This window comes from Lepisosteus oculatus, chromosome 16 (assembly GCF_040954835.1).
Source record: "Lepisosteus oculatus isolate fLepOcu1 chromosome 16, fLepOcu1.hap2, whole genome shotgun sequence".
NCBI lineage: Eukaryota > Metazoa > Chordata > Actinopteri > Semionotiformes > Lepisosteidae > Lepisosteus > Lepisosteus oculatus.
Window position 1 is genome coordinate 18,700,807 of NC_090711.1, and position 22,727 is coordinate 18,723,533.

At 53.5% G+C, this 22,727-nt stretch overlaps 3 non-coding genes across 3 annotated transcripts; all 3 read left to right on the plus strand.

Annotated features, from left to right (window-relative positions):
* The first annotated feature begins 2,550 nt into the window (after positions 1–2,550).
* On the plus strand, positions 2,551–2,739 carry LOC138223497 (U2 spliceosomal RNA). Its single transcript, XR_011181912.1, has one exon. It is a non-coding gene; the product is annotated as a U2 spliceosomal RNA (small nuclear RNA).
* An 11,684-nt stretch (positions 2,740–14,423) lies between these two features.
* Positions 14,424–14,606, plus strand: LOC138223460 (U2 spliceosomal RNA). Its single transcript, XR_011181889.1, has one exon. It is a non-coding gene; the product is annotated as a U2 spliceosomal RNA (small nuclear RNA).
* A 6,216-nt stretch (positions 14,607–20,822) lies between these two features.
* On the plus strand, positions 20,823–21,016 carry LOC138223501 (U2 spliceosomal RNA). The gene has a single exon (XR_011181914.1). It is a non-coding gene; the product is annotated as a U2 spliceosomal RNA (small nuclear RNA).
* Positions 21,017–22,727: the final 1,711 nt, after the last annotated feature.

The window sequence follows — 22,727 nt, forward strand, 5'->3', positions numbered from 1 at the left end:
AGTCCACCTAAAGGGCCTCGACGACGTCAGGACCTTTTCGAAGGAATGGAGGAAGGGTCCTTCTTGGTGGAGCGTCGGAGGGGTGAACTCCTCTGGCGTCGGCATCCTGTGCGGTTCGCCAGGGTTCACCGCCCACACGGTCAGCTCGGTGATCCCAGGACATCTGCTGGTAGTGGACGGGAACTGGAAAAACAGTAAGATCAGACTTATCAGTGTGTACGTCCCAGCAGACAGACGTCAGCAGGGCTCCTTCTTGAGAGATATACCAACAGAGAGCTGATCGTGGGCGGTGATTTCAACATCGACCTGGGGGATTCGCACGGCAAGGGAGTTCACCTGTTGAGGTCCTTAATTGCAGACTTTAGCCTGCGGGACGGGTTTGCCAACACTGCACACCATACCTGGGATGACGGAAGGGGGATTTTCAGACGCCTGGATTATGTCCTTTCTACTGCGAAGTGGAGAATCCTAAGCAGGCAGGTGATCCCCACCTGGTTCTCGGACCACCAGCTGCTCTCAGTCTTTCAGTATTGAGGACCCCGGTTTCTGGGCTGGCTACTGGAAATTGAACCAACAAGTTCTACAAGAGGCGAGATACCGAGAGAAGATTGTGACAGTGCTGAAGGATTTTGAGAAGAGGAGGGAACTCTTTAGCTCAGCGGTACACTGGTGGGAAGCCTGCAAAGACACCATCGCTTCGGTCACCAGAAGGTACTGTTGTTTCCGGCGGACTTCTTTTTTAAAGACTTCTTTTTTAGGCTACAGGGAGTCTGGCGGGAAGGAGACGAACGCTGCTCGCCCCAATTCTTTGGGGCGGTGCGGCAGAAACAAGAGCGGAAGCTTTTTGAAGCCATCCGGAGGGAAGATGGGACTGTAACCACAGACATACCCGGGATGCTGGAGTGTGCCACAAGATTTTACTCAACCCTGTTCGCGGAGAAGGAGACGGACCCCAGCATCAGGGATAGGCTTCTGGAAGGTGTGGAGAAGGTGGTGGAGGACCCCTCTACACTGGTTGGGTCGGTGTCAGGGGCAGAAATTAAGACCGCAATGCTCGGCCTGAAGAAGGGCACTGTCCCTGGCGCTGATGGCCTGCCGACCGACTTTTACCACACCTTTTGGGAACAGCTGGAGCCTTTCCTGGTGCCGGTTTTCAACAAGGCCCTGGACAAGGGCGGGCTGGGTTTTAGCATGCAGACCAGCATCGTCTCCTTGCTCTACAAAGGAGGAGACAGGGCGGACCTGGGTAATTGGCGGCCGATCCAACTCCTGTGCACTGATTACAAGATCTTGGCCAGGGTGTTGGGAGGCCGCCTGAGAATGGTAATGCCAGTGATGGTTCGGGCCGACCAGACATGCAGCGTGGCAGGACGGAAGATCAGCTGGAACCTCCAGCTGACCTGAGATGTCATCGCTTGGGTGGAGGACAGAGGCCTGCCGCTCATGCTGGTGAGCCTGGATCAGACAAAGGCTTTCGACCGGGTCCATCACGAAATCTTGTGGGCACTCCTGCGCAAGAAAGGCCTGCCGGAGATTTTCATAGAGTAGGTCAAGGCGCTATATAATGGCGAAAAAATCCCGGCTCTGTGTCAACGGCGCAGTAGGAAGGAGCATCCCAGTAAGGTGTGGTGTGCAACAAGGCTGTCCGCTTTCCCCCCTGTTGTACGTCATCTTCTTGGAGTTGTTGTTGGACAATCTAAGGAAAGACCCCGGAGTGCAAGGAATTCAAGTGCCAGGTGGCGGAGGGCAGGCGGTCAAGATCGCCGCCTACGCATACGACGTCATGCTCTTCCTGAGCTCTGAAAGTAGCTTGGGAAGAGCTTTGGCTATTGTGGAGGATTTTTCCAGAGGCACCGGCGCCCGCTTGAACCGTGCCAAAAGCCTGGTGAAACTGTTCGGGACCTGGTCATGTGAACCGAAGACCTTGGGTGGCTTGACGAGGACAACAGGGCCGATGAAAATCCTGGGGGTCCCTTTTCACAACTTGGACCCCCCCACCCTGAACTGGGAGGCCAGGTTCAGGAAAGTGAATCAGAAGCTGGGCCTTTGGCAGAAACGGTCCTTGACTTGGATAGGGAAGGCGCTGGTGCTGAAGGTTGAGATCCTGCCCCTTCTGCTTCACCTGGCAGTAGTGTACCCCCTACCTGTCGGAAAACGGAAGCTGGTTAGACTCATCTTTGGGTTCGTGTGGGGTCAATCATACGAGCGTATCAAAAGATTGGATATGTGCAGGCCCATAGAAGACGGTGGCAGGGGGCTCGCTGTCACTGCGCACAGTGATGAAGGGCGTACCCGGTTCCCGCAACTGGAATACGAGCTTCCTCCTGTAGCTCCTGATCAGTATCACCAAGATCTTTGTGTGGGATGCCCGAACCGAACTGATCAGGCACGGGGTGGAAGTGTCGGTCGCCGGCATCCACAGAAGAGTGAAGACGGATATAATTCGTCGTATCAGATGGGACGTCATCAGATGGGGGTTTGCAGCCTCGAAGGAAAGGTGGAAGGTCTTGATCACATGGGTGTGAGGACATTGGCGGGTAGTATTTTTTGACTGTTTTTTGTACTATTTTATAATAATAAAAAAAAATCTGTTCGTATCAGTTTAATATCTGATATGTCCCCCATCGGGGGACCACATATTAAACGGATTTTGAAACAGGGAGCTGGATCAGGAGCTTGCTCCGTCCTCTCCACGCATCGGCCCGGTATTGCAGCGTCTCCGGGAGCGGTGCACCACCTTCTCTCAGTGGTGAAAAGACAGACGTAGGTAGCTAGCGAGCAAGCAAGCAAGCGAGGTGAACTGGAGCTCCTTCTTCTCGGGTCTCGTCTCTCGTCCATCTGTGCGTCTCTGTGTCTGTCTCGCTCTCCCCCTCCCCGTCTCCGTTCCCGTGCTCCCTCTGTGCACTTTCCCGCGTCTCGACTCTCTTGGCAAGCAGGCCGGCCCCCTTTTTGGCTCCCGTGCGTTTTCCCTCCAAAAAGTCTTTTCCCAGGGAGGCAGGCGTGGCTTGTCCGTCCGTCCGTCCCCGTCCCCTTTCGAGAGCCGGGCGTTTTCCCTCTAAAAAACTTAGTCTATGCACCTTTTCTTTCTTTTTTTTCGGCAGGCAGGCAGGCAGGCGTGTGTGCGTGCGCGTGTCCCCGTCCCTCCCGAGAGAGAGCTGCCCCTTGCCTCTGCCCGCAGGTGCTGGCGCTCGGCTTTCGCTTGCAGCTGGTTGGGCACAGCTGCTGCCAGTGGGAGGGGCCCCCTGCGGCTGCGGTCGTTGTCGGGCCGTTGACAGAAGATCAAAGAGCAGGGCCCCCGCCCAGGACTGGCAGGCAGGCAAGAGAGAGGGGGAACAGAGTCCAGCGGCAGGCCTCTGGCTGCAGGGAGGCCGGCAGCTGCGCGGGTCCCGGGCTCCAGAGGAGTCGGCCTGTGCCACTGTGCGCCAGCAGAACGCCCGCGCGTCGGTCCGGGTCTTTGGGGGAATCGCTTCTCAACCTTTTGGCCAAGATCAGAAGGCGCGTGGCGTGTCCGCGGCTGGACAACTAACCAAAAAGAGACGAGAAGGGCTGCGGAGAAGAGAAGGCGGGAAACCCTACGGAAGAAACCCTTACGAAGACACCACCGACCAGAAAGAAGACATCTGAGCAAGACCGCGGCGACCGGTTTCACGAGCCACCACTGGAATTGCTCTGGGTTGAGCACAGGGGGTGAAGGTGGGGCTCCCAGATGGCAACGGTTGGTGAGTGGGCTTCTTTTTCAGCGGCCGTGCATCTTCTGTCCCGTGAGGGACAGATGAGGTGCACGGTGCGCTTCGTCCTAAAGAAAAAGGAAGATGCTGGTGAGTGGATTGTGAGGAGGAATTTTGAAAGAAAGATCTTGTTTGATGTCCTGAGTATTAAGAAAACGGATATTCTCGGAGTTCAGGATTTTCAAGTGAAGAACATTTATGATGTGACTTTGACTACGGACTACGAATGCCAAAGAGTGTGGAACAAGGCAAACGACATGAAGGAGACCGACCCCCTGGCTAAGTTTATTATCGAACCTCTATTTGCCCTGGAATTGAGACCTGTGACCGTCCATATGTTGAACCCCCATGTGCCAGAAGCGGACATTGCCATCTTCCTGAAGAGGTTCCTTGACATCCAAGGTGAGGGGGAAAAAAGTCCTGGATGAGGAGGAAATATGGAACTTTAAGAGAAGATATATGGCAAGGTTTCGACCCAGCAAGACCTCACTGAGGGGCGTACTGCACCCTCCAGCCACTTTCTACATAGGGCCGAACAGGGGCTACCTTGTTTATCCAGGGCAGCCGAAAACATGCAGGAAATGTGGACAGGAGGGTCACTTAGTGGTGGACTGCGTTGAACAGCTCTGCAGACGCTGCGGCCAGGTCGGGCACTCGGCAGTGTCCCGTCGTGAAGACATGGTGTGCAACCTATGTGGAGAACAAGGTCATCCGTACAGGACATGTCCAAAGAAAACTAAGACCTTTGCGTCCGTCGTCGCAGAGGGAGGAGGGGAGCAGGCCAGAGTACCAGCGAAAACAAAGAGGCGAGATGACGACACTCACCAGGACAATGGACCTGCCCATCAGGAGGCTGGAACCAGCGTACAGCAGCAAGACTCGGACCCGGAGTCCTCTGTGTCCGCAGAGGATCTTCGCTTCCTCTTCTCAGGGCTGCAGAAGGTGAGGGCGTCTGAAGAATCCGGAGGGGAGGAACCTACAGAAAGCGGCTGGATGACACAGAGAAGGAAAAGAAAGAAGAAGAGGAAGGGGAGGAATGGATCAGACGAAGACAACCCTGAAGTGGCGGGGGAAAAGGCCAAAGAAACCGGGTCCTTCTTGGAAGATGAGGCGGGATCAGCTGGAGACGACTCATCGGACTCCAAGGACCTGTTCCAGCAGGAGGATGATCCAGGCTCAGGCGCAAGGAAGAAGACCAAGGATCTGGGGAGGAAATGGAGGCAAACAGCAGACGAGAGGGAAAGGGCTCCTGCGGAAGAACTAAGCTCGGCTGAAGGAGAGGAAGAGGAGATGAGAGACCCCCCCCCAGCCTCGCGGTGAAGAAGGGGGGGCAGAAGTCTCCTCCAAATCTGTCGCATGTCCCCGGGACGCAGTACCCGGGGATGTGGCGATTGGTAGTGTCACTAATCTGGGGCCAGAGAGACCAGCTGAATCCGACACAGAGGGGTCGCTGCCCTTTAGTGGTGTAACTGCTTCAGGAGAGGACTCTCCCCCGGGATATTCCCCCATCTCAATGGGAGGGGAAAGCCCAGTGGGGGATCTCCAAAGCTTCTTGGACCAGAACTTTTAAAGGCAGCCCAAAAGAGTGTCCTTCTGAGCGAGAGAGGCGGGAATTCCACTTTCTCCTATGACGGAGTGCACTCTCTGCTCTATTAACACTAGAGGGCTGAAAAAGAGTCAAGAGACTTGGTGTTTTTAAATTTCTGGCAGAATGGCCCGTTTACTTCTGTTTTTTACAGGAGGCCCACCTGGGGTCAGAGAAGGACATTTCTGACTTTAAGAGTGACTGGAGTGCCGGGGAATCCTGGTGGAGTGTGGGGGGTGTCCATTCCTCAGGTGTGATGATCCTATGCGGGACATCGGGTTTCTCCCCCAGCGAGGTTGTTTCTGTGGTTCCGGGGACGCTGTTGGTAGTGGATGGAATGTGGGAGTGTGTGCGAGTGCGGGTAATTGGGGTCTATGGGCCAGCTGACAGGCGCCTTCAGGCAGCCTTCCTGAAGGACCTGGAGCCCCTCCTTTTCACTAATAGAGTCGTGTTGATGGGCGGAGACTTCAACATTGACATCGGGGATATGAGTGGGACAGATGCGAGTGGTTTGCGGAGGATTGTGCAACATTTTAAATTGCATGATTGTCTCGAAGGATCCGGCCCAACTCCAAAGGTCTATACTTGGAGCAACGGGCGGGACACTTTCCACAGGGTGGATTACATTTTCACTACCCTAAAGGGAGTGACGCAGTCAAAACAGGTGATTCCAGTATGGTTCTCTGATCACCTCCTTCTGTCAGCTACCATGGTCCATGAAGGCTTTAGGCCTTTTGGCTAAGATCAAGTTCAAGTGGCATGCCCGCAGTTCTGGTCTTTCCAAAGGTCTAGAAGACGATCGAAGATTCTGAAGAGTGCTTGAGCTGGTATCGCTCTAGGTTGAGTCTAGGGGGTTAAGGCCAAGCAGCAGCAGCTGAGCTGGGTGGGATCCGGCAGCAACGTTCTCTCTCTCTGCTCTCTCCTCTCCCCTCCCCCTTTCTCTTGCTCCGCCTCCTTGGCCTCTTGGCTGGAAGTGGGTACACATGGCCTGCCCGCAGTGCTTGCTTTCCTCCTCGAGACTCGGAAGCGCTATCCTCTCTGCCTCTGCCTCCTTGGCCTCTTGGCTGGGAGTAGGTACACGTGGCCTGCCCGCGGTGCTTGCTTTCCACCTCGAGACTCGGAAGCGCTATCCGCTCCCTCTCTCTCTTGCTCTCGCTCTCTGCCTCCTTGGCCTCTTGGCTGGGAGTAGGTACACGTGGCCTGCCCGCGGTGCTTGCTTTCCACCTCAAGACTCGGAAGCGCTATCCGCTCCCTCTCTCTCTCTCTCTGCCTCCTTGGCCTCTTGGCTGGGAGCAGGTACACGTGGCCTGCCCGCAGTGCTTGCTTTCTTCCTCGAGACCCAGAAGCACTTTCCGCTCTCCTCTCTCTCTCTCCTCCTCCGCCTGCACCTAGCTGGGCTTTGCCCACAAGGACAAAGGGCAGGGCTCCCTCGCTGCTCCTTTAGCTCTTTTTTGCTCTCTTTCCCTCCTTTTTTTCCCTTTTTCTCCCCCAGAGATGGCAGACAAGAGGACACTGATCTGGTTCCACTGGACAAAGAAGACGGAGCCGATGCCGACTGCAAAGTTCTTCTTTATGACCTTCCTGCGAGGGATCTTGCAGTTGGTGGCCGGAGATCTCTACTGCCTCCAGGACAACAAGGCAGAGAGATATATGGAGGCCTACATGGCCACGGACGCGGCGTACGAAAAGGCAACGAGACTGATCAGGGAGAAAGGTGAGCACCCTGGTTTCTCTGATTTCAGGCCGGAGCCTATGAAGAAGACGAATCAGAGGACCATCACGGTTTGCACATACAATCCCTACGTACCAACGGAACGGGTAACAGCGTACCTAGGGAGGTATGTAACCGTGGTGGGAAAACCGACAGAGGTCAGGGACGAAGGCGTCTGGTACGGCAAACGCCAGTACCGAGTCCTCCTGAAAGAGGACCCAGAGGGCGTCGACGGTTTCCAGCACCCCCCGGCTCGCTTCAACATCGGAGCTGACAGGGGGTACCTCTACTACACCAGGATGCCGGATTTTTGTAGGAAGTGCAGACTATCCGGCCAGAAGGCAAACACATGTGACATCGTCAGATGTCACAACTGCAACGAGGACGGGCACCTGGCAAAAACCTGCCGGGCAGCCAAAAAGTGCGATGGATGCGGCGGCGAGGGACACCTCCTTCGCCAATGCAAGGTAAGCAAACCTTCGTTTGCGCAGGTGGTGGAAGCCGGCAGGCAGAAACCGGTCTCCAGACAAAGGGAGAGGGGTGAGAACAAAGAACCCACACCTCCCCCACTGAGAACCGAAACGGCCGAGACCACACCCCCAGCCGCATCTGTGCCACAAGATGGCTGTCAGGAAGAGGGACAAAATGGCCTACCAGAAGAAGGGCCCTGGATAACTCCCAGCAAAAAGGGAAAGCGAAAGCGGGAGAAGAGACCCAGGGCGGATCCACCTTCGGAAGGACAAAAAAAGAGTGGTAAGGGAAAACCGTTTCCTCGTCCTAGAGGAAACGGAACTTTCTTCCCTCGAGGCCCAGGAACAACCGGAGGAGGCTCCCCAGGAAATGGAAACCCTCCACCCCGAGTCCCACGGACAAAAGGAGGAGGCAGCCCAGGAAGAGGTAACCCCCTCCCCCGAGGCCCAGGATCAACAGGTAAAGGCAGCCTAGGAATTGGAGCCCCCCTCCCCCGAGGCCCAGGAGCAACTGGAGGTCCCTGAAACTCCCAGAGAAAGGGAAGAAAGGAGTCTTCCCGAAGCGGTGGCGGAGAGTATCCTCGAGGAAGACGAGGATTATTTCGAAGCCGCCCTGGAGCCCGGACTGATGGTAGGGGTGGACCTGTCCAGCATGTTTACCTTTCAGTCCCCAGCGAGACCTGGAGGGAGCCCAGCATATTTCCCCCAGGACCCGAACGAGAGGAGTTACATCTAGGCTAAACAGTGCCCAGATGTAGACTCTCAAGTTTCAACTGTAAGTACAGAGAGGAGGTTTAACTTTCACTAGTTTAATCATGACTGTGAAACTAACCTTCCTAACAACTAACGTGAGAGGGCTGAGAGACCCAGTGAAAAGACGGGGAGTCTTTCATGATCTGGCCTCAAAGTCTTTCTCAGTTTGTTTCTTACAGGAGGTCCACCTGAAGGATGAAAGCGACAAGCTGACATTCACCAGGGAATGGACGAAGGGAGAATCATGCTGGAGCGTAGGAGGGGTCCACTCTTCCGGAGTGGGAATCCTCCTCGGAAACCCAGAGATGACGCTGGTTTCCTCCTTCTCGGTGGTGCAGGGCTGGATCCTGGTCGCAGACATCGACTGGAGGGGGCAGAAGTTGAGAGCAATTAACGTCTATGCTCCGACGGAACCCTCTATCCGGAAGGAAGTGTTTGCTGACCTGGCCAGCTGCTGCACCACCAACAGACAGGCGGTGCTCGGCGGGGACTTCAACGTCGACCGGGAGAAGGGGAGCGACGCTAGCTCGGCAGAGCTGGAGTCGCTACTCAAGCAGTTCTCCCTGGTAGACGGCTTCAGACGGTGCCGCCCTAACGACGCCGGAACAACTTGGAAAAACTCCCGGGGAGTGTGCAGCCGCCTGGACTACATCTTCCTGCACACGACCTGCTCCCTGGAGTCGGCGACGGTGTCCCCGGCGTGGTATTCCGACCACGAGTGCTTGACATTATGGCTAACACCAGCCTGCCGGCATTCGGTCGTGGGTACTGGAAGCTGAACCGGGAGATACTGGAGGAAGACGACTTCAGGGCACTGTTCCGGAAAGACTACGCGAGCTGGGGCGATCTGAGAGACGTCTACAGCTCCGTGGTGGAATGGTGGGAGTCGGTGAAGGACAGGACCCAAACGCTGGCGCAGACGTACTGCAGACGGAATGCGGCCAGGGAGAGGAAGGAAGCTGCACGACTCCAGAGGCAACTCGAGGAGGAGTACAGCTCGGCTAACGGGGGAGGAGCCTTCAATTCAGCCAGGGCACGGGACCTGAAGGAGAGGCTCCGCAAACCGAGAAACCCAAGGCTTTCCTGGTCAAGGCACAAAGGTAGCATTATGAAAATAATGAAACCTGTTCCTCCTATTTCTTCAACCAGGTCCGGGAAGCCCAGAAAAAAAGGGTGATCCACAGCCTGAGACGGGGAGATGGAGAGGAAGTGCTGGACGAGAGCGACAAAATAGAAGCGGCCACCGCTTTCTACACGGAGCTCTTTTCAGAAAAGCAGACGGAGGTGGAGGCAGGCGATGCTTTTCTGGAGGGGCTGAAGGCACGAGTACCGGAGGAGGTGAGGGAGGACTTGGAGGGTCCGATCACGGCCGAGGAGCTGAAGGCGGCGCTCTTGTCCATGGAGAATGGCAAGGACTCCCCAAGGAATTCTACACCTGCTTCTGGGACACCCTGGCGGCAGATCTGGTGGAAGTGGCGCAAGAGATCTTCCGCCGGGGGAAACTCGGAGACACCATGAGGGAGGGCGTCATCTCCCTGCTCTTCAAGGGAGGAGACGCCGCCGACCTGGAGGCCGATCACGATGCTCTGCGTGGACGTAAAGATCCTGTCCAAGCTCCTGACCGGCAGACTGAGAACTGCCCTCCCCCACATCATCCACAGCGACCAGACGTGTGGGGTGGAGGGGCGATCCGCCAGAGACGCCATCGCCTGGGCCGAGGACCGGAACGTGCCCATGATGGTGGTCAGCCTGGACCAGGAGAAAGCCTTCGACAGAGTGAACCACAGCTATCTGTTCAGGGTGCTGGAACGCTTCGGTTTTGGAGCGAGTTTTAGACGCTGGATTCAGATTCTGTACTCTGACGTGGGCAGCAGAGTGAACGTAAACGGAAACCTGGGGGATTTTATTCCCCAGGAATCCGGAGTACGACGGGGCTGCCCCCTTTCACCCCTTCTCTATGTTCTCTTCCTTAGCAGAGGCGGTGAGACGGGACCCTGTCATCGATGGCCTGGAGATACCGGGAGGCGCGGGGGAAACCCTGAAGATCTCCCAGTACGCCGACGACACGACACTGTTCCTGAGGTCGGACAGGGGGTTGAGGAGGCCCCTGCAGGTCATGGAGCAATACTCCAGAGCCTCGGGGTCGAAGCTCAACCGCCGAAAGAGCAAACTAAAGTTCTTCGGGCCCTGGAAGCACAGGACGAAGGCGCCGGAGGGTCTCGAGCTCTGCACGGAGCCCCTCAGAATACTGGGGGTTTCCTTCCAGAGCCAGGACAACGAGACCAACAACTGGACTGAGAGGATCGCCAGGGTGAACGCCAAGCTGGGTCTGTGGAAAACGCGGTTGCTGTCCTACACGGGGAAAGTGATGGTGTTGAAAGCAGACGTCCTGCCGGCTTTAGTTTACCTGGCGGTGGTGTACCCGCTGCCGGCCAGACTCAGACGAGCGCTGCAAGGGATGATCTTCGGCTTCGTCTGGGGCGGCAGGTACGAGTGCATCACGAGGAACCGGATGTGTCATCCGGTCGAGGAAGGGGGTCGAGATGTCCCACATTTCCCCCTGAAACTCAACTGCATCTTTTACTGCAACCTCTGTCGGGCGCTGCGGGAGCCCATCGGCCACAAGTACCAGTACTTTGTCAGGCTGTGCCTCTCCATCCCGATGAGGCACTTGGTCCAGTGGTCAAACACTGGGCCCAAGACAGAGGCGACCGGAGTTCTACACCCACGCTGTCAAGTTTAGCAGGAGGTACAAGGCCACGAGACAGCCAGAGCTCTGTACAAAGAGGTGAGGGGGCAACTGGTCGCCAACGAAAGGCTGCGAGTTCCCAGACAAGTCTGGGAAAGAACGCAGCCAAAAGAACTGGACGACGAACTGAAGGACCTCAACTGGATGGCCGTACACAAGAGACTGGCTACCAGAGAGGTCCTCTACAGACACTCGATCTCCAGGAATCCGCATTGCCCCCGGGACACGTGTTTCGTCAAGGAGACTCAGGAGCACGTTTTCTGGAGCTGCCCCTTCGCCAAGGTGGTGTGGGGCAGAATGGACAACATAATGTAACTCCTGGAAACGGGTGTGGTGCTCAGCTACCAGTACATTCTGCTGGGGCTGGCACCTACCGGACTGGACAGGGGGACGCAGTTCCTGATGTGGCTGCTGCTGTCCCTCACAAAAAAAGGCCTGTGGGACGCAAGGAACAATCTCATCCGGCACAACAACAAGTGGGGAGCGAGGGAGCTGGAAGAGAGGATCCTGGCGGACCTCAGGAGGAGGATGAAGCGCGACGTTGCTAAATGGGGTTTCCCCAAGGCAAAGGAGCGCTGGAAAGGCCTATGGACCCTGTACAGGGATTAATGGTTTACAGCAAGCGGTAGGGTTTGGAGGGACTCTCATAATAGCGCAAATCTGCCCACCCTTGCAAGGATTGATAACGGACAATCACCGCCGTTCCGCCGTTGTTTTAATTATGTGGAGTGATGATGTGCGAGATGTTTTCTTTTTGAGATGTGTTTTTTTCGGAATAAAGTATATTTTATAAGAAAAAAAAACCCAGTACTGGAAGCTGAACACCCAGGTCCTGTCCGAGGCAGAATATTTAGCCTGGATAGCGGACCTGCTGAGCAGCTTCCAGAGGAAAAGGTGGAGGTTTCCAACGGCGGTCCTCTGGTGGGAGGCCTGTAAGAAGGCCATCGCCAGGGCCTCTGTGAGCTACTGCCGGGACAGGAAGTCTGTGGGTAGGGAGGTTCTAGCTGCCTTGCAAAAAGAGCTAGAAGCCTTATATGCGGCCTTTAATGGGGGTGGCCCCTTCAACGCCACAAGAGCCGCGGCGATCAGGCTCAAATTAAGCGAGATCTGGTCTTCGCGAGCGAAAGATTTTCTATTTAGACTTAAGGGCGAAGTGATGGAGAAGGAGGAGAAGTGCTCGTCCCACTTCGTCAGTGCGGTCCGTGCACGCCAGGCGGTCACGAAGGATGGATTGGAAATGGAGGAATGCGCCTCGGAGTTTTATAGGTCCTTGTTTGAGGAAAAACCAGTGGACACGGGCCGGTGGGAGAAGTGGTTGATGGGCCTAGAGGGAAGAACAAACAGCGCCCTGGGTCTAGATGGGGATCTGACGGCCACCGAACTAAGGGAGGCAATGGCCGGATTGCGTAGGGGAACTGCCCACGGGGTCGACAGTCTGCCCATAGACTTCTATGTTGCCTTCTGGGACATCTTGCAGCCCATGCTCATGGAGGTCTTTGACGAAATACTACAGGTCGGGGAGATGGGGACATCAATGAGGGTGGGGGTGATGTCCCTAATCTTCAAAAAGGGCGACAAGACAGATCTGGAAAACTGGAGGCCGATCCAGTTGCTCTGCACAGACTATAAGATCTTAGCAAGGGTACTGAGCAGACGGCTAAGGAAGGTTATGCCAGATCTGGTCTGTAGAGATCAGACCTGTAGTGTGGAGGGCCGGAAAATGGAGGGACACGGTAACTTGGGTGGAAGAACGGGGACTGGAGCTCATGCTGGTCAGCCTCGACCAGAGCAAGGCTTTTGACAGGGTTCACCATGCCTTCCTCTGGGAGGTGCTGGCACGGCTGGGTGTGAGCCACGCTTTCATCAGGTGGGTTAAAATCCTGTACAACGGGGCAGTGTCTCGAGTTTGCATTAATGGGAGGTTGGGGGTAGGAGTGCCGGTCGGTCGAGGGGTGAGGCAGGGCTGCCCCCTGTCACCGCTCCTCTATGTCCTGTACTCCGAGCCCCTCCTCCACGCAATCCGTAAGGACCCCCTGATCGAGGGCGTGGTAGTCCCGGGCAGTGGAGGTGAGCAGGTAAAAATCGCAGCTTATGCCGACGATATCTCCCTGTTCCTCACTTCCAAAAGGAGTATGCACCAAGTACTTGAGCTGATGGAGGATCTCTTAGCTGGCACTGGGTCTTGTTTAAACAGGGCCAAGTGTGCCATCAAGTACTTTGGCAAGTGGAAGGACAGGAGAGACGAGGTTGCGGGCCTTCCCCTGGAGCCGGGCCCATTAAAGGTCTTGGGCATCCGATTTCACTCGGGCGATCCCGCTAGACTGAATTTTGAAGAGAAGCTGCGAAAGGTAAAGCAGAGGTTGGGCATGAGGCAGGACAGGGCACTTTCTCACTCTGGGAAGGTCCTAGTAATTAAGGTGGACATCCTGCCTCTGCTTTTGCATCTGGCCAGGGTGTTCCCTTTGCCCACCTGCTTGAGGAAAGACCTTGTGCGAGCTATCTTCCGGTTCATCTGGGGCACGGGTTATGAGTACATCGCCTGGGTGCACATGTATAGACCGGTAGAGGAAGGGGGAAGAGCCCTTCCAGATTTGCCGACCAAACTGGACACCATTTTTGTGTCCGGCCTGTGTAAGATCCTGGCTGAGGACCCTGACCACCTCTGCGTCTGCTTCATTAAGCTGTGGCTAGCTGCTACAATGAGGCACCTAGTGGTCTGGTCTAATAGGACACCTAAGGCCGAAAGGCTGCCCCTGCATTATGGGCATGCTGTGAAATGGTTGAAAAAGCACCCAGAAGCCAAGGAGGGGCGGGCGTCCTTAGACCACAGGGCCTTATATCGAGCAGTAGTAGCGAAAACAGCTCCGGCCGTGGTAGGGGTCTCGGAAGAGGCTGGCGGCAAATACAGGCTGCTGGTCTCGACAACAGGCTTAAAGACCTCAATTGGCTGACCGTCTGGAATCGCTTGCCCGTTCGGGAGGTACTGCACAGGTACGGCCTGTCGAGACAGAACCAGTGTCCCTGCCCGAACTGCTCTGAGGTCGAGACAGTCGTGCATGTGTTTTGGGAGTACACTTTCACGCAAACGGTGTGGAATCAGTGTGAATGGTTGTTGGCACGTGTGTCTCAGGATTTTATTTTAACAAGCCAGGCAGTAGTGAGGGGAATCCCGAGACCGCGGAAGTGGAATCACGGGTTCCTCTTATGGATGGTGATCAGCCTGGTGAAATGGTATGTGTGGGTTGCACAGAGAGAATGGGTGGACCATGGGAGAGGAGATACGTGTGAGAGTCTTGTATGGAAGGTTTGGCGCGACATCATGAGGAGAGTGAAATGGGACATTGCACAGTGGGGCTTCGAAGCGGCGAAAGACCGCTGGAAGGGGTTAATTTCTTTAGGGTGTGGTTACATAAGGAAATGTATGTAAATTGTTTTCGCATTTTTCTAATAAAAAAAATCTGTTCTTATCAGTTTAATATCCGATACGTCCCCCATCGGGGGACCACATATTAAACGGATTTTTTGAACAGGGAGCCGGATCAGGAGCTTGCTCCATCCTCTCCACGCATCGGCCCGGTATTGCAGTGCCTCCGGGAGCGGTGCACCACCTTCTCTCAGCGGTGAAAAGGCAGACATAGCTAGCAAGCAAGCGAGGTGGACTGGAGCTCCTTCTTCTCGGGTCTTGTCTCTCGTCCATCTGTGTGTCTCTGAGTCTGTCTCGCTCTCCCCCTCCCCGTGCTCCCTCTGTGCACTTTCCCGCGTCTCGACTCTCTCGGCAAGCAGGCCAGCCCCCTTTTCGGCTCCCGTGCGTTTTCCCTCCAAAAAACTTTTTCAGCCTTTTCCCAGAGAGGCGTGTGTGTGTGTGTGTGTGTGTGTGTGTGTGTGTGTGTGTGTGTGTGTGTGTGTGTGTGTGTGTGTGTGTGTGTGTGTGTGTGTGTGTGTGTCCTTGCAGGCGGGCCCTTTCGACACCTGGGCGTTTTCCCTCCAAAAAACTTAGTATATCAACCTTTTTCTTTTTTTTCGGCAGGCAGGCGTGTGTGCGTGCGCGCGTCCCCGTCCCTCCCTCCCGAGAGAGAGCTGCCCATTGCCTCTGCCCACAGGTGCTGGTGCTCGGCTTTCGCTTGCAGCTGGTTGGGCACAGCTGCTGCCGGTGGGAGGGGCCTAAGCTAAGGAGGCTGGGCGGCTGGCGCCCCCTGCAGCTGCGGTCTTTGTCGGGCCGTTGACAGAAGATCAAAGAGCAGGGCCCCCGCCCGGGACTGGCAGGAAGGCAGGCAAGAGAGAGGGGGAGCAGAGTCCGGCGGCAGGCCTCTGGCTGCAGGGAGGCCGGCAGCTGCGCAGGTCCCGGGCTCCAGAGGAGTCAGCCTGCGCCACTGTGCGCCAGCGGAACACCCGCGCGTCGGTCCGCGCCTTTGGGGGCATTGCTTCTCAGCCTTTTGGCCAAGATCTGACGGTACGTGGCTTGACCGCGGCCTGACGTCTAGTCAAAAGTACGAGAAGGGCGGCGGCGGAGCGGAGGACGGCTTGCTAGGAAGGAGACGTGACCGGTGGAAGAGGAGTCCAGTGACCTGAAGGAGGAATTGCTGGGGACACCAATGAGCCACCACTGAAATCGCTCTGGGTTGAGCCCAGGGGGTGAAGGTGGGGCTCCCAGATGATATCGGGTACTGGTAGGAGGACGTCGGGGATGGCAGCCGGACTTTCTTTGTCCCGCGAGGGACAAATGAAGGATACGGTGTGTTTTGTGCTGAAAGCACAAGGGGATAGAGAAGGATGGATGGAAAGGAGTGTTTTTGAGAAAACCATTTTGTTCAAGATCCTGGGTGTTAAGAAGGAAAATGTTTTGTGCTTACAAGACTTCTACTGGAAGGGCACGTATGATATCACCTAGCATACTGGTAGTCTTATTTTGGTCTAGGACTCAAAGTTTAAAAGAGCAGGCGCCCCTTGATAAGTTCTACATTGAACCTTTGTTTGCCAGAGAAATGCGCACCTTGACGGTGCATATGTTTAACCCCCGCTTGCTAGAGGAGGACATTGTCACTTTCCTGAGACGGTATGTCGACGTGCAAGGGGCAGGGAGGAAAATCATCGATGCTGAAAGTTTCTGAATGGGAAAAAGATCATATGCAGTCCGTTTGAGGCCAAGCCCCGGGATAGAAGGGGGACTGTTGCATCCGCCGGCCTTCTTTTCCATCGGGGCAAACCGCGGTTATTTGTATTATCATGGTCAGCCACTAATGTGCCGAAACTGTGGTGGGCATGGACATGTTCAGGCAGAATGTAAGGAGGTAGCCTGCAGGAGGTGTGGGAAGCTCGGCCACTTAGCGAAGGACTGCGAAGGACTGTAACAGCACCTTGGTGTGTAATCTTTGCGGGGGTACAGGACATGTGTTCAAAGACTGTGCCAAAAGAGCTAAAAGTTTTGCAGACATCGTCAAGGGAAAAAATCTACCTGGTAAGGACGTGGGTGATATGGCGGAAAATGTCTGGCGGCGGCAGGAGACAGAAGAACTTGCAGGGGGAGAAAAAGCGGTTGGATCCGTTGAAGACACGTCAGCCGTAGAGGGACAGACGGTTTCACCACCAGAGGCGGCACCTGGACTTCTAGAAGTGGACAATTGAGTGACTGAGGAAGGGAGGGTTGACCCCTTTGAGTGGTAGACAGTGGGGACTCGGAGAAAGCCGGGGGGGGAGAGAGAGGTTTGGGGAGGAGAGGGTTCCCTTTGGCACAAACAAATAGATATGAGGCTTTGTCGAGCTCCGATGAGGAAGAGGGACCCAGTACAGTGCCAGGGAGGGGGTTGGGGGAGTGTGCTTCCCTGAGTAAGGAGAATGACGGAGAAGATGTGTTGAGTGACAAGGGGAGTGAATGTGTGAGGTAAGCGGGATGATTTGGGTGAGGTAGTAGACCCCACCAGGGGGAAGACAGTCATCCTAAAGTCCCCAGAATTTAGGAAGAAGAAAAATAAGTCACAAAGGTCAAGGTTTTATGAGTCTACTGGGGAGGTTGCAAAACGGGTGAGAGAGCTCAAGTGATTAACTTATTTTTCCAGAGGAGAAGAGAAGTAAGGAAGGGATAGCCACATTATTTGAGCTAGGACCGTCCCTTCAGAGTTTCGTAGAGCGTGAGATCCCAGATACAACTCGGGTGTCGGAGAAGGAGGGGGAGGGGTTAGGTATAGCGCAGGAGGAGATAGGGGAGGGGGAAGTTGAGGGAAAAGGGGGGGAAGAAGGGTTGGTAGAACCCTCAAGACAGATAGTTGAGGAAACAAGCTTGGAGACTAATTCTCCTGAAAGCTTGTCTATTCCATCCTTTATAAATGTAAGTCCAGTCAGTTCTGTTAGGTGTCTAACTCCAGGGTCCTTTGCAGGTTTAGAGGGGAATAGTGACTTAGATAATCTTCTCAGTCCCAATGGATGACCTAGTTATTTGTACTCTTAATGTAAGAGGCCTTAGAAAGAATAGTAAAAGAATAGCTGTTTTTGACTCTTTGAAGGATTTGAAAGCGGATTTCTATTTCTTACAGGAAGTCCATGTCAAGGGCGAGGGAGACAGTAGACGTCTATTCAAAGCGTTGGGGGAGGGCATTTCAAGATGGAATTCAGGCGGTGTCCATTTTGCGGGAATTGGTATTCTTTTTGGGAATGAATGTTTCAAATTGACTGATTCTTTTACCGTTATTCCAGGCAGAGTCCTAGTGGTGGATGGGCAGATGGGAAATGAGAAACTGAGCCTAATTAATGTGTACGCTCCTGCACAAAAAAGGATGAGGAAAGATTTTTTTACAGCTCTTGAGCCTTTGTTAACAACCAACAAGAATATTATCCTGGGTGGAGATCTGAACGAGGACCTGGGTTCTAGTAAGTCGGTAGGGACAAGCAGAATTTGTTCTCTATTTTCAAATTTTGATTTGGTAGATAGTGCAACGCAGGGCGCTGGAGGGGGTAAGAGACCAACCTGGAGCAATAGCCAAGGAATAGAAAAAAGATTAGATTACTTTTTTTATCATGGAATTTAGAAATCATTTCATCCGTGATTGTTCCTACTTGTTTTTCAGACCATGACTTAGTAAAAGTTAAGTTTAAAGAAGATAAGGTCAAGTTTGGTTCTGGTTTCTGGAAACTTAAAGGAATTTTGATGGAGGATGATTATAAAAGTCTGATTGCCAATTGCTGGAAAAAATGGGAAAAATGGGAAAAAAAATGGGAAAAAATGGGAGGCGAGGAGGTTTGTATACAATAATACAATGGACTGGTGGGAAGATATTAAAAGAAGAATTAAAAGGGAAACGATCAGGTATTGTAGATGCAGGAAGAGAAGAAAGGGAGGGGTTTTCCAACTTACAGCGCAAATTGGCAGATTTATATGAACAAAGGAGTAGTGGGATGAAAGTAGACAGGGAGGAGATTAGTAAACTTAAGAGCGAGCTGAGAACTCTATATGAGGATAAAGCTAGAAGTTTTCTTTTCAAGATAAGGAACTTTTCTCTTGAGTGCAGCGAGGGTAACTTATCTAGTCTTTTTAAAATGGTTAGGAAAGACCAGAAGAAGGTATCGTTTGAAGGTATTCAAACAAACGATGGGGTGGTGGTAGTAGACGCCAGGGGAATGGTGAAGGAAGCTACCAGCTTTTACAGAGACTTTAAGAAAGAATTGGATTTAGAAAATAAAGATGAGATCTTGGAGATATTACAAGTTAAGATTTCAGAAGAGAATAAGGGAAAACTGGAGGGGAATTTAACCTTTGACGAAATAGAAAGAGCACTTTATAGTTTAGGGAGAAAAAGTCCCTGGAATTGACGGACTTCCTGTCGAATTTTATATAACCTTTTGGCCACTAATTAAGAACACGCTGTGGGGAGTCTATATGGACTTGTTGGGAGGGGGATGTCTTGGGGCAACGAAGACTGGTGTTGTCCCTGCTGCATAAAAAGGGGGACAAGACTTGTTTAGAGAACTGGAGACCCATCCAATTATAAGATACTAGCTAAAATCTAATGTTTGAGATTGCGTGAGGTCTCACCCGACATCATTAGAGAGGAACAGACATGTGGTGTTAAGGGTCGGTCGTTGCACTGGAACCTACAATTAATAAGGGACACGATTACTTGGGTTGAGGAAAGGCACTTACCTTTGATTTTAGTGAGCCTAGACCAAGAGAAGGCCTTTGACTGGGTAAGTCATGGGTTTTTATGGCAAGTTCAGGAGAGTTTTGGTTTTGGCGAGAAATTTATAGGCTGGTTGCAACAATTATATTCTGGAGTCGGTACCCGGGTTAATATTAACGGGTTCTTGGGAGAATTCATTGACGTCAGGAAGAGGGTAAGACAAGGGTGTCCTTTGTCAACCCTACTATATGTAGTATACTTGGAGCCCCTGTTAGAACTGATTTGCTCAAATGAGGACATAACTGGTATAGTAATTCCAGGAAGTCGGGGTCAGCAGGCAAAAATAGCTGCATACGCAGACGATGTAGTTCTGTTGCTTGATTCTGACAGAGGGTTGCTGAAGGCAATCGATGTGTGTAACTCCTTTGGGAGGGCAACAGGAGCCAAGCTTAACATCACCAAAAGCAAGATGAAGTATTTTGGCACCTGGAAGAATAGGAAGGAGACAACAGGAGGGTTGACCTTAGTGCCTGGGCCAATAAAAGTATTAGGGGTAAACTTTTCAACACAGGGGTCAGCGCTTTTAAACTGGTCGGAAAAAGTGAAGTTTTTAAAGGTGAAACTGGGTCGATGGAAAAACGTGCAACTGTCTTATACGGGAAAGGTAATGGTGGCTAAGCTAGATATGTTATCTGCTCTTGTCTTTTTGGCATATGTCTTTCCTCTACCCCTGTCACTCAGGAAAGAGGTGGTAAGAACGGTTTAACTTTATTTGGAATAAAAAGTATGGATATATTTGTCGGATGGACACGTATAGAAGAATAGAGAAAGGTGGGAGAGATGTACCCAACATCCCCCTGAAACTAGATGCTATTTTTGTTTCTAGCTTATGTAAGGCTTTACAATCCGAAGTAGTGCATAAAAGCCAATATTTTGTTAGATTTTGGTTCAATTGGATTATGCCACAACTGAGGCCGATAAACAACTCAGGGCCTAAAGCAGAAATAATACCCTGGCATTATGAACATGCTAGGAAGTGGCTGAAAAAACACCCAGAAGGGAAAAACGAGGTGGTATGTGTTCAGCAAAAAGCCCTTTATAACCTGGTTAATACAAGATCTGATAATGCCGTAATTGGGAAGAAGAAAGAGCACTGGCTCAGGGTTCAGCCAAAAGATATGGACGGTTGTTATAAAGATCTGAACTGGCTAGTAGTGTGGAATCGCTTCCCAGTCAGGGAGGTGATGTACAAGCATAAACTCACCAGAACCAAACACTGTCCATATAAGGATTGTCATACTATTGAAACATTAAGGCATGTTTTCTGGGACTGTAAAATAGCGAAAGGTGTTTGGGGTCGATGTCAACAACTTTTGAGTGTGCAACCGAAGTTTGTGTTAACCGCTGAGAAAGTTTTGTTGGCTTGGAAGGGCACGGAGCAAAAACGACGGTGGATTGGGTGCTATGGTTGCTAATTAGTATTAGAAAATATTTTCTATGGTCTGCCCGATGCGCCCAAACCAAGGACGATGTGAAGAGAAGAGATCAGGAAATATACTGGAGAGTTTGTAACAAATTGAAACTGCAAATTAAAAGAGACATTTTACGATGGACATTACACGCAGCAAAGGATAAGTGGAAGGGTTTAATTTCTTTACTTCCTGTCTCAGATGTACATTGATTGGTTTTGCTTGTTTTCTATATAATGATTTTGGTTTATGACTGGTTTTGTATTTTCATAATAAAACACACAAAAAAATCTGTTCTTATCAGTTTAATATCCGATACGTCCCCCATCGGGGGACCACATATTAAACGGATTTTTGGAACAGGGAGCTGGATCAGGAGCTAGCTCCGTCCTCTCCACGCATCGGCCCGGTATTGCAGCGCCTCCGGGAGCAGTGCACCACCTTTTCTCAGCAGTGAAAAGACAGACGTAGCTAGCAAGCAAGCAAGCAAGCGAGGTGGACTGGAGCTCCTTCTTCTCTGGTCTCGTCTCTCGTCTCTCGTGTGTCTGTGCCTGTCTCGCTCTCTCCCTCCCCGTCTCCGTCCCTGTGCTCCCTCTGTGCACTTTCCTGCGTCTCGACTCTCGGCAAGCAGGCCGGCCCCCTTTTCGGCTCCCGTGCATTTTCCCTCCAAAAAACTTTTCAGCCTTTTCCCAGGGAGGCAGGCGTGGCGTGCGTGTGCGTGTGCGTGTGTCCGTCCCCGCAGGCGAGCCCCTTTCGACAGCTGGGCGTTTTCCCTCCAGAAAACGTAGTATATTCTTTTTTTTTCCAGCAGGCAGGCGTGTGTGTGCACGCGTCCCCGTCCCTCCCTCCCAAGAGAGAGCTGCCCCTTGCCTCTGCCAGCAGGTGCTGGCGCTTGGCTTTCGCTTGCAGCTGGTTGGGCACAGCTGCTGCCGGTGGGAGGGGCCTAAGCTAAGGAGGCCGGGCGGCTGGTGCCCCCTGCGGCCGCGGTCATTGTTGGGCCGTTGACAGAAGATCAAAGAGCAGGGCCCCTGCCCGGGACTGGCAGGAAGGCAGGCAAGAGAGGGGGAGCAGAGCCTGGCGGCAGGCCTCTGGCTGCAGGGAGGCCGGCAGCTGTGCGGGTCCCGGGCTCCAGAGGAGTCAGCCTGCGCCCTTGTGCGCCAGCGGAACGCACGCGCGTCAGTCCACGCCTTTGGGGGCATTGCTTCTCGGCCTTTTGGCTAAGGTCAGGGGTCGAGGGAGGGAGAATATCGAGAGGACAACACTCTTTTACCAAGGACACGGTTGGATTGCTTCGTTTTGGACCCCGGACTGTTTTTTGGATTTGCGCTTGGATTTTGGACCTTTGGACTTTGCTTTTCACTTGGGATAGCGCTGCACTTCACAAGCAGGCGGCGGGGAGATGTGCACAAGCGAAGGCGGATGGAAAAATGTGTGAGTACGAGTGTGGGGGCCTGCAAGGCGACAAAAGGTGGGTGGTCGTCCATATGTTCGACCCGTTCGTGACGGACCGGGATGTGACGATCTTTGTACGTGGAGGTGCGGAAGGGCGGAATCAGTAATACCCGCACAGTCTGGACCGGGAAGCGCCGATATGAGGTCGAACTACGGCGGGATGACAGGACAAAGGACGGCTTCACCCACCCTCCGGGTACTTTCTCCATCGGATCAGGTAGGGGGTACCTTTATTACTGGGACCAGCCGGAGTTTTGCAGGAAGTGCCGAGGCTTTGGACACCACGAGGGGACGTGCACTGTCGGAGAGTGTGGGAAGTGTCACCGCCCGGGCCACTCCACACGGGAATGCCCAGTGAAGGAGTGCTCCCTGTGTGGGAACACAGGGCATTTGTTCCGGCAGTGTAACCAGAGAGGCAAGGACCTGGTGAGAGACATCCAAGCCTGGGTACAGCGGCCAGAGGAGGTCGTCGAGGAGGAGGAAGACCAACCGGAGGGCGGCAGGGCCAACAGAAAAGGGGGGAAGCAACGGGAGAAGAGACAGGAGGAGGAAGGGAGGCAGGAAGGAGGACAAGCGGGAGAAGAAGAGGCGCGAGCTGGAACTTCGCGGGAGGTGAGAAACCCCAGCTGGGCAGATGTGGTGAAGGGGACACGGCAACCAGTGGTAGAAGTAACACCTGCAGCGTCGGGACCGGTGGGAGAG